The sequence below is a fragment of the Euprymna scolopes genome, chromosome 23 (genome assembly GCF_053919585.1).
Source record: "Euprymna scolopes isolate OS-2025 chromosome 23, ASM5391958v1, whole genome shotgun sequence".
In the NCBI taxonomy this organism is placed as follows: Eukaryota; Metazoa; Mollusca; class Cephalopoda; order Sepiida; family Sepiolidae; genus Euprymna; species Euprymna scolopes.
This window is the reverse complement of record NC_136504.1, coordinates 91754438-91767323: the sequence shown is the minus strand read 5'-3', so window position 1 is coordinate 91767323 and position 12886 is coordinate 91754438.

Here is a 12886-nt window from a genome sequence, read left to right as displayed (position 1 = left end):
AACACAATTTTTAATCTCTACGATATTTTATCTTTTAGACGTAATCCACTACACTAATTTACTCTAATTAGTTCTTCTCTCATAAAATGTATATACATGTATATATGACATCTAATTTACATAAGGAAAACACGCTGCTCTCCCCCATCATTATATATAGCCCCAATCCTCCGACTCTCTCGTCAATGACCATCCCTCTTGAAGAAGCCCGCATAAATCGGGCGAAACGTTGAGTATCCAGGTCCTTCCACCTCCATTTTATTTCATATATAAGTATATATATATAAGTATATATATATAAGTATATATATATATATATAAGTATATATATATATAAGTATATATATATATAAGTATATATATATAAGTATATATATATATATATATATATATAAGTATATATATATAAGTATATATATATATAAGTATATATATATAAGTATATATATATAAGTATATATATATAAGTATATATATATAAGTATATATATATAAGTATATATATATATAAGTATATATATATATAAGTATATATATATATAAGTATATATATATATAAGTATATATATATAAGTATATATATATAAGTATATATATATAAGTATATATATATAAGTATATATAAGTATATATATATATATATATATATAAGTATATATATATATATATATAAGTATATATATATATATATATAAGTGTATATATATATATATATATAAGTATATATATATATAAGTATATATATATATATAAGTATATATATATATATATGTATTGTCAGTTTTAGAGGAATTAGCGTGCTAAGCTGAAACAGCCCACTTACGGGAGGAGATCTGGATTTTTTGCGAGGCAACCATGCAAATTGTATCCTGTATCCATGAAACATGTCGTCGTGATTTCCTCTCGAAGTCAGTGTATGTGAGCTACCTAATGTCTAACAATAACAGACCATCGTCATTCAATATTCCGCAGCGACGTCCTAGCATAGTGTGTGTGATGTGCAGTAAAGTATGCAGTTCTACATCTGGACTGAGAAGGCACATAGTTGTACCCCATGTATTCCTTATCCAGATCTAGCCAACCCCGTAAGACATTGACTTTGGTGTGTCATGTCTAGGTTTGTCCATGTTAGTCAGCTGCAGAGCTTCAAAGTCATCTGAGGACTCATGAGAGGATACTTAATACAGTACATGAATTTTGAAACGGCAATGATTTGTGAAAATACTGCAATCATCATGGAAATGTGATTACTTTATATCTATGTAAACATATGGTAACTATTGTTATTTGGTGTATCTAAAGGTATATGCAGGTATAATATAGGTATATCATATATATATATATATATATGTGTGTGTGTGTGTGTATACATAGTTACATATACACGTATATAAATGTATATATCATTGATATTACATACACACCTTTACTACACATTTCCATGAATATTTAACAATTAACCCTCGTCATTTTTAAACTAACCCCCAGGAAGTTATTTTAAATATTAATTTTTAGCAGAGCATACTGAGACACTCGTTTGAACTTTCTAAGTAATAATTTATTTTCTCTGTTGGCATCTAAGCCCAAATTACGCATGACTGCTTATAGGTTTTTTTTTATAGTGATAATACTTATATTAACCTTTTTCATCCGCGCAACATGCTGGGGCAAATGTGGATAGAAACTGTTATATTTAACCTGAATAAGTGTTCTTGCAGAGTTCTCATACTGATTACTTGTTATTTTTCTCTCTTTAAATCTTCCATTTCTAATATACATTAATATTTAACCCGTTTACATAATCTGTTGCGTTGCGTTTAACATTGAGGAAAGTGAATCTGCTTTCCAACCGAAGATATATAAATCTAAAATTATATTCGGAATTTTAAATGTACATTTAAAACTAAAATGAATTAAAAGTTGTACATAGTCCAGTACAATTGTAAACAAAATGTCAATCAATTTGGCAAATCGCTACTTTATCTTTTTTTCTGTTATTGAGGCGTAAATATTTAATTCGATTAAGTTCGTTTCTGATAACAAATATCCAGGCAAGGCAGTTCGTTATATTGGTGTCGATTTTCGTTCACATTCCAAATGTAACAAGCTATAAACGGAAAACTAAAGTTATTTTCTACAACTACCCAAACAAAACCAATTCGCCTCCTCCATTGAGGCTCGTATTCACAAATACTGTGGGCTTAGAATTTGGTTTGTTGGTTGGTTTTGTTTCACCGCATATCAACGGGTTTCAGGTTATTTAATGACAAATCCAGTGATTTTGAAGAACAATTTTTTATTAGAATATATTTGTTGTTTTTTTCAAGTCTGTTTCTATTTAACCCATAGTTGGGACCCTAACAGGTACTACAACTCCGAGTCAGAGTCGACCTGGGAGCAATGCCAATTAAAGGGTAGCTCCACACTCCCCCAAAGCCCGCAAGCTGGGGCCTCACCATCGGATATAGTTTAAAGCCATATCCAGGACCGGGCTTAGAAGTAATCTAGATGATATAGAGTTTTACCTCTTAGCAAACCCCCCGTGATATCAGCATTAAGTGAAACAAATCTACCCTCCTTAATCCTCTCTAACTATTTAAAATGGCAGGATAAAAGATAAAGACTCCAATAGATATATGCGCGGACTTGGAGTCTATATTCGAAGCAGCCTCCCTCAAGAGCAACTCTGGAATCGGATGACCAGGCCTTTGTGTTTCCGACTAACACTTCATCACTGCGTTAGTTACTTATATTTTCTCTACCGTTCTCTCTCAAGTCAGGACCGTGACGCAACACTCTTCTTAGACTATAATGCCGAAATACATGTGTTTGGTAACTTTTATATCCGTCATAAAAATTGGCTTGCCGCTCTATCTATAGCTTCTCTATAGTCCATTCCCTCACACAGACAGTCCTGTTCCCAAGCCACCTCCCAGATAGTGACAACCAGAAAGCTTCGCTTCTAGAACTATTCATTACAACAGTACCTGAGGATTGTGTAACCAATGCCCACAGTCCACCTGGAAATGCAGATCACCTATTCGTATCAGTAGACATCGCACTCATATCCCACCCTAAAATGAGGAGTCATTGCTCAAAACGACGGTACTAAAAAAGGGATGACTGGGAATCCAGTAGAGAACATATGAGATACCACATGGATTAATATCTTCTCTCTCCCTTCTCAAGCCCATGTCCCCGTACGGAAGTATTATAGCAAGCCTGACCCACCCCTATAGTGGCATTGCACAAAGACAGCATGCGCGCCACCGTCTCGTACGCCGTAAGCCAAATGCAATTAGAAAAAACGTTTATAGATGCTAGAAATAAGTGTAAAAGTAATAACAGCCAAAAGAAGACATGCTGAAATAACTAGGGAACGTATAGAATGTCAGAAGATAGGAACTCGCAATTTCTGGAACATTTATTATAGTGTAGTGGACAAAGGGCAATCAATAATGCCCCCTATCTAACAATCAGAAGGTTGCATGCACGGCAACCGAACAGGCAGGTCTGCTTGCTCGGCGATCCGTCTCCAACTTCACCCTAGAGCCAACAAACAACTCCCTCTTAAGTTTCTACGGACGGAAGCCACAATTGATGATCCGAAAATCATTCCTTCTCAAGTCCACGATGTCATAAAAAACTTAGACACTTTCAATGGCGTTATCCTTGCTATACTAATAAAGAAATGCTTAGCTGAACTAGCTCCTGTACTTTTCAAACTCTACAACAAATGCCTTTCTGGATCTTGCTTTTCTGATAGCTGGAAGATGGCCTCTGTAGTACCATTGTACAAAAATTCTGGCGAAAGGGCCGACCCTCTCAATTATTGTCCTATAAGTCTCCTCCTCCTCTTCGCTAAAATCTTTGAGACGTTAATTAATCAGACACTAGTCCAACACCTTGCAAAAGATAATCTTTTTGACAAACAGTATGGATTTAAGAAATGATATTTTAAGTCATCTCTGAACGCATATACCATGCACTGGATAAGGCAAGTAAAGTCAGGGCTGTAGCCATCCATATATCCAAGGCGTTTGACAAGGCTGGCAGGAAGGGCTGCTAATAAAAATCAAACCATGATATAACCGGACGATTACTAAATACAAATAGATCATCCTTAAACAATAGTACCATCCAGGTTGCCATTGAGGAACGTTCATCCAAGCAGCATAATATTAATGTGGAAGTGCTTCAATGGTCGATTCTTGGACCATTATTATTCCTGATATTCATCAATGACGTCTCCGATAACATATGTGTCCGAGATTGGTATATTTACTGATGATAAAACTCTCTGAAACATGCATGAGACGAATGGATGTACACAAAGAAAAGTCAATGGCTAAATCATTAGAAAATAACCCCCAGACCGTAGTTGAATGGGGACGTAAATGAAGGGTTACATGCAAACTGTTCTTCTTTAACAATTACAAGGAACGGTGCCCGGAAAACTCGTCCCGGGAAAACTTGTAGCCGGAAAACTCGTACCCGGTAAACTCATACCCGAAAAACTCCCCCCTTTGGCTAGGTAGGAAAACTGGTCCCTTATTGATAAATGTCGATTGAAAACACATTTTATGACCGTTCTTAAAGAAGAAAGTGTCTTTAAAAGAGAATACACATCTCATAATATTTTTTTAAAAATTAAAAAATATGTTTATCTCTTGTTTAAAAAAAAAAAATAAACTTGATCACGGAGTCAAGATACGAAAAACGAAACCATATATTTATTTAAAAAATAATTTAGTTTTAACACTTTTTTGTGTTATTACGAAACCAAAATAAAAGAAAGAAAACACGTATTATCAAACAAAACAATTATTTTATTTAGAAGAATTTAGTTTAAACAATTATTGTGTTATTACGAAACAACAAAAAAGAAAACACGGTCGTATGTGATTTTGGAACCGCACTGAAATAATAGCATTATTTCGAAATCCATGCTTAACATGGTGAAGGGAGGGTATCGTTTAAAAGTCATTACGGGGACACTTGTGCTGGCTATTTTTAGAGGGTGATAACTCCAATTTCTTCTTGGTCAAATAACGCGGCAAATAAGTAACAAACAAGGTTTTTTTTCGAACAGAAAAATATTTGAAATCCAAACATTTATTGTATCAAAATGTATCAATATATAATTATAAAAACATTTATTGTATCAAAATGTATCAATATATAATTATAAAAACATTTATTGTATCAAAATGTATCAATATATAATTATAAAAACATTTATTGTATCAAAATGTATCAATATATAATTATAAAAACATTTATTGTATCAAAATGTATCAATATATAATTATAAAAACATTTATTGTATCAAAATGTATCAATATATAATTATAAAAACATTTATTGTATCAAAATGTATCAATATATAATTATAAAAACATTTATTGTATCAAAATGTATCAATATATAATTATAAAAACATTTATTGTATCGAAATGTATCAATATATAATTATAAAGACATTTATTGTATCGAAATGTATCAATATATAATTATAAAGACATTTATTGTATCAAAATGTATCAATATATAATTATAAAAACATTTATTTAAATGTAAACGTATTGTATTGCTTCTTCAAAGCATTCTCTTTCACTTTCTTCGTATATATCTCAGACTTTATTTTTAATCGCGCGTGTATTTAGTTTATTTTTTTTAATTGTTTTTCTTTGGGTAAATTTGATTCCTGCTTTTATTTTGTGCTTGTTTTTATTATATTTTTATTTAATTTAATTTAATTTTTATTTTTTATTTTTTCCACTAAATATTATTTTTTTGTTAAATTATTTTTTCGTACATATTCAAATAATGCGTTTCCCCCCCCCATTTTTGGGCCTCAAATAGTACCTTCAAAAAGTTGTCGATTTTAAATAAACCAAAGAAAACCTTTTGCGCATGTGCTTTGAAGGAGTAATGATTAAATAAAAACACCAGGGTCCATGCTCCCCGTGAAGTACAAAAATTTCTAAATAAAATATTTGTTTTATTATTTGATAATACAAGAAGTGCTTTCTTTTTTTGGTTTGTTTGTATCGTAATATCACAGGAAATGTTAAAAACTAGAGTATTTTTTTTAGAAATATATCGTTTCGTTTTCCGTGTCTTCCGTTCGGTTTCATTTTTCGTGTCTTCCGTTCGGTTTCGTTTTCGTGTCTTCCGTTCGGTTTCGTTTTCGTGTCTTCCGTTCGGTTTCGTTTTCGTGTCTTCCGTTCGGTTTCGTTTTCGTGTTTTTCGTTCGGTTTCGTTACATAATCAACCGTATCAACGTCCGGTAGCTTTATTTTTTTCCGAGCAGTGATCTTGGACATTACCTAAAAATATGCAAATTTATTATCGGGGGTGGGGCTAGTTTTAAAACTATATCTACCTCACTATTTTCTTGAATTTTCTATCTTTGAGTGATTATCAAGATTCCTAAGACGTGGTTATCTCATGTCGGACATTTTTTTTGTGCAAAAGTAACACTCTACATTACTTGTTTTTTTTTTGTTTTTTTACTAAATAAACTCTTTAAAATAAGTTGAAGCACCAAAAACTTTTAAAAGCTAGGTAAAAAACAAACACTTAGAAAATCAATTTATTTTTTTTTAAACAACAGTAAACAAGTAAAAATATTTTTTAAAAAATATTATGGGGTGTATATTCTCTTTTAAAGACAATATCTTCAAGAACGGTCATAAACTGTGTTTTCAATCGATGTTTATTCAATAAGGGACCAGTTTTCCTACCTAGCAAAAGGAGTAGTTTTCCGGGGCCAAGTTTTCCAGAGACGAGTTTTCCTAAATTCACAAGGAACCTCTTCAACCACCGATATCCATAACAAATAACACCCTACCTGAGAATTCTTACTTGAAACTCATCGGTTTCACAGGAAATATAAATTGAAATAAATACATTGAAAACATTGCTACGGCTGTTGCAAAGAAGGTTGTCTTCCCTCTATCGCGCTAGAAAAGTGCTCACACCTGGGCGTATCCTGTAACTTTATAAGGCCACCATTCGTTCATGTATGAATTATTATTGCTACGTCTGGGTTGGTGCATCTACTATTAGTCTCTCCCTCTGGGATAGGGTTTAGAAAAATGGCTGCAATCCAATACGTCCCACTTTGTCAACTATGCTCCAACCCATGTCCTATTCATGTGCCTATTTTACAAATATTTAAATGGGATGTGCTCTGATGGAACTTATGGCCCTTGTGTTCCCCTCGACATACATATCACCAACAGAGGCGCTTAGCAACAAAATCACACCCTTTAACTGTTGATGCCCCTAAATGTCAGAAGGTTTTCTACTCAAATTGCTTCTCACCTAGAACAGCTACACTTCGGAATTCTCTTCCTGCTACCCGCTTCTAAAACTGTACTGATATACAGCAGTTCAAATGCAACGAAGATCAACAACTTAACCTTTCTTAGGTTTGGTCGAATTTAGTAGCCTCATACGTTCAAGTGCCAATATGCCAAGTTTGAGGTGAAGGTAAGTAAACAAAATGAATCCGTGCGCTCGAATATATTACAAACATCAAACTTATCAACCTACATTTCAGCCTTCGCTATCATAAATTACTTAACGCTCACAGCTTTTATGTAAAATTGGTATACAACAATACACGTAGGTGATATAATTATTGTTTGGATGCAGAAGTAATTATATTTCTTCACTATTATAAGCGTCATATCATCATAATGGTATTTCAACTGAATGTCGCACTTAATATTTATCGATACTTGCCTTTTTAAGATGCGCGTATTGCTTTTTTATCCGTTATCATTATACAAATCATATTTATCATTTCATAAGATGAAATAAAGGACAAAGCGAGATGACTAATTACAAACTGTATCAAAACAAAAGTCTTGAAAATGTTTCCTGGTTGAAATGAATGAATATCAAATCGTTCATTTTCTTAAGAATACAGTTTTTTTGGTTGTTTTTTATTGTTTGTTTTTGTTGTTTTGTTGTTGTTTTTTGTTGTTTTTGTTGTGTTTTTGTTGTTTTTTTGTTGTGTTTTTTGTTGTTTGTCTTTGTTTTTTTTTGTTTTTTTTTTTGTCGTCGCTAATCAAAATAATGTAAGGATTTATACTGGACTAGTTAAGCAAATAACGTTAACACACATGTTTCTGTTATATTACTCGAGTTAAAGACGATTATATATAAGGTTGGTGCAAAAATAATGTTATTTGTCAGGTAAAAAACACCGACGTTATTTTTGCCTCAACCTAATAAAATGAATCGGTGTCGACAGGGTGGAAAGTTTAAGGATCGGGTTCTATCTAACCTCGCAAATCAAGTCCAAATGCAGGATTTATATTGAATTCATGCTTGAATAAACTCGTGAAATAACACGAGATTTTCGCAATTATAGACGAGGTGCTATCATGTATTTTTTCTTTAACTTGATTTCTTGCAGCTTCGTTCATTACTCATTCATGATAATAAAAAAGAAATCAGCGAAGCAAGACAAAGTGGCGCCAACTTTTTTTTTCAACTTTTTTTATGGCTGACATTAGGTTAAAAGGTTTGCCTAGCTAAGATGAAATGTGTGAGTTGTGCGTTATTGGTAAAGAAAAAAAACGTTAGTGGAATGCTCATGAAAAAGCAGGGAAGGGCAGGCTATAAAAAAGTTTTCTTGTTTATGAAATGGAGAGAAGTAAATTCAGAAGAAAAAATACCTTAGTGAATGAAACAGTCACTGGATGAGAAAGGAAGGAACTGTGTTAACTAAACAAATTAGAAATAAGAAAGTGCACTTTTTATTATATTTATTTTATTACACTAATTATTTGAATTGTTTATTAGATGGCGTATTCAAATTATTATATCCTAGCAAAATATGATGAAAGTAAAAATAAAATAGATAAACCTCATAATTTATTATACCATACCTGTTCACAATATTCTGTGGATCTATATAAAAAAAACCTTGTTAAACTTTGTGACATATTTCCATTCTATGGAGGTCAGGCGTGAACGAACACCGTAAAATCTTATTATACCATATTTCTTCAAACTGAAACATAATTATCAAACTATACTTACGCAGATAGATATGAAAATCTTTATTAAAGTTTGTGCCTATTTCCATTTTATGGAGGCCAGGCGCGAACGCTGACCCCACAATTTAATTATATTATCCCTATTTAAGTTAAAACATACTTATCAAAGCATTATTATGTACATCTATATCAAAAACACTTGTAAATGTTTTTTTTTTAATTTTAAAGTTTTTAATTTCCATACTTTGTGGACCAGGTGCGAGCGCAGACCCCACAATTTTAATGAATCATCATTATGCCAGATCAAAAATACTCATTCCTGTGTCTCGGCACATCTTCCATAAGTATATGCGATCAGTTTTCTATCATAGTCAACCATATAGGAGCCTATTCGTGACCAGACACACACACACACACACACACACACACACACAAACTGACGTTTAGCTTTATCTTATAGATTTATATATACATGATTATATATAGATTTATATATACGTGACTATATGTATATTTTTATATACATGATTATATGTATATGTACATGATTATATGTGTATTTATATATGCCTGATTATATGTGTGTGTATATATATATATATATATATATATATATATATACATTTTTTAAATAGATTCTGTTGTATGAAGTTAACGAAGAAAATATAAAGGTAATTTTGACTAGAAAATTTCGTTTGTCAACATTTTATATTTGTGATTCTTTCGTCTTAACGTTTTACCTATCTATTGATTATTTCATACTTTTTACTCTATTTTTATTTTGCAATTTTCAATTCATGATTTTTTTATATCCCATTCAGTGTTTCACTATTTTAATTTCCCTTGATTTATGTTTCACGCAACTGACATTTTGATTTTAATTACAACTCTTGTAATATTCTTTTACGAATAAATAATTCAGAATCAGAATCTTCCTGCCACTTTTCAAAACAATTTACCTTCATCAGTTTTCATATGAACGCACAGCTAACAACATTACTTCTTATAAAATCGTCTGCCTAAATTTTATAATTTATGATTTAATAAATTCTGTTATCAATAGAATAACAAAGTAAATCTTAATGAATTTTCAATTATGCCTATAGAATTTTTCCTGTGACTTCCCTTAATGCAGTTTTGGTTTTTGTTCGTAATCACTGGGGCTATGGCAAGAGAATATTCTCATCATTGTTTTGACTCTCGAGTATACATCCTACCCAATTAGACACAGCTAATCAATCGAGAACCACATCAGTATCAAAAAACATAAGATATTAACTGATATGTACTCGACTAAAAATATAGAAAAGAATATTCTCTTCTCATTGCTGTAGCCATCACACATCGCTTTGGCCAGTATACACTTTATCTTTTGTATTTTCTCGAACTAGCATAGTCGTTGAACTTGGGAATTATGTTGAATGTCGGAATATAAACTTCAAGAACCAAGGCTGCCCACAGTTACACTTTCTGAACCCTTTTGCTAACGGTTCCCAAACACTATATATATATATATATATATATATATATATATATTATTTGTCTGTGTATGTCTGTATGTATACATGAGTATATCGATCTGTAAATATGTATGTATATATCTGTATATATAAGTATATATATGTGTGTGTGTGTGTGTAAACATGCGTATATATATGTTTATATATATATATATATAGAGAGAGAGAGAAAGAGAGAGGAACCAATATAATTTAATAAATAAGATTTATTTTAATATCTAATTTTTCGAAAAGATGTAGGGTCCAAAAATCGAATGCTTTTTCTTTTTTATTAGCTATTGTGTTAGATAGAGAACACATCCGCTCTCACTCACTCACACATACACATATCTGTAATATTTTTATAGGATTCATCAGTAAATGGGAAATCATGAGCAGGACATGAGTAAAAGATTATAATAAAAAATGAATAAACAAATAATTGTGTCACAAAATCGTATGAACACTAATGGATGATTTAAGTAGCTCTGGCATTCAATATTAATTAATCTTTTGTGTTAAACTATTGGGGATAACAAAACCTTTGTGCCATATTTCCATTCTATGGAGGGCAGGTGCGAACGAACACCCCATAATTTTATTATACCATATTTCTACAAACTGAAACATAGTTATCAAAGTATACTAAGGCAGATAGATATTAAGTCTTTATTAAAGTTTGTGTCTATTCTATTCTATGAAGGCTAGACGCAAATTTTTAATTATATCAAAGTATTTTTATGTACATCTATACCAAAAACACTTTTAAACATTTTTTTTTAATGTTTTAATTTTTATTTCCATACTTTGTGAACCAGGCGTGAATGCAGACCCCACAATTTTAATGAACCACCGTTCTGCTAGATGAAACATGCCCATTGATGTGTCTCGATACATCTATCATTATGTAATCAGTTTTTTTTTAAATAGTCAACCATATAGGAGCCTATTCGTGACCAGACACATACACATACATACATATATTCAGCTTTATATTATAGATATGTATTGAATAACTAATGTATTTGACTCATAATTACGTGCCAGACAATAAAGACAATATTTCATCCGAATGTCAATTTAGTTTTATATCTTTGTTATATAAATTTAATTGCAGGAAACATTCTGCAAAATCAGTCAACAGAGGTCATTTCACTTCCATCGACAAACTACGACTTATTTGATTATTTTCTACTCTGGTATTCGTATTTCCACTCTGGTATCTTTCATACTTATTCCAATATATAATAAGATAATGGCGTGTTATATCTACACATTCTATTATTAGAAAGAAGCGAGGAAAGAGTAGAATAATTCCTCCATTCTTACCCTCTCCCTTTGAATATCTAACTTACTCAGTTTTCTTATCCGTTCTCTGATGGCACTAGTACTTAACAACACTCTTAATAACATCGCCGCACCATCAATATTAGCAATCCTTTCTCTGGTGTTATATTTACAAGTATCTACCAAAATTAAACAACAGATTCATAACTATAATTCGCCAAACTTTTCACCGCCCTCACCCTTTTTATCTGACGTATCTTCTCTAATTTCTTGCTACTTACAACAACACAGCGCATTACTTCACCGTTCGATATGTTGTATATAAAAAGTATACAGCTTTTCATAAAAAAGAAAAGAGAATTATATTCTCGAAATATCCAAAACTTCTACCATCCGGATTATTCAAAACAGTATATTTAATGTTTTGTACTTGTGATTTCTCTGGTAAATAAATGGATATATGAAAACATAAAAGGAAGCAATACACAATTAGTCCATTTTTATCCATCATTTCTACACCCGGTTTCCCGGCTTTTAAAGGTTTCTTATATTCTTTAATATTTATTTACCAGCAATGCTTCAAACAAACTATCTTTCCCTCCTACATATATATATATATATATATATATATATATATATATATATATATATATATGAAAATCTTTCGAGGGGTACAGAATTTAATGATGGCTACATATAGACCAATATACATAATGATTATTTAAAAAAATACAAAAATGAAAATAAAGGCCAGCTAACCCGGTTTCGATCCTCGCTCAGCAGAGCCAAATCGAGGACAATACGGTTAAATATATATATATATATATAAGTTCCAAATTGGTCAGAATTTAACAAACGAAGCTTGTTGGAAAAGTAATGACCTGAATTGTGAAGTGCTCTATGGTCGCATATTAAGGGGATCATCCATCATTTAGAGCGTATTTTGTGCACTAGTTTAACCTTTTAGAAATAAGCAACCAATCATTAGATTATAATAAACTAAGGTTTTTTAAACAGTCTTTAGCTTACTTTATGTGATAGTGAGTGTAATTTTTGCTCTTTATGCTGCACATGTAATGT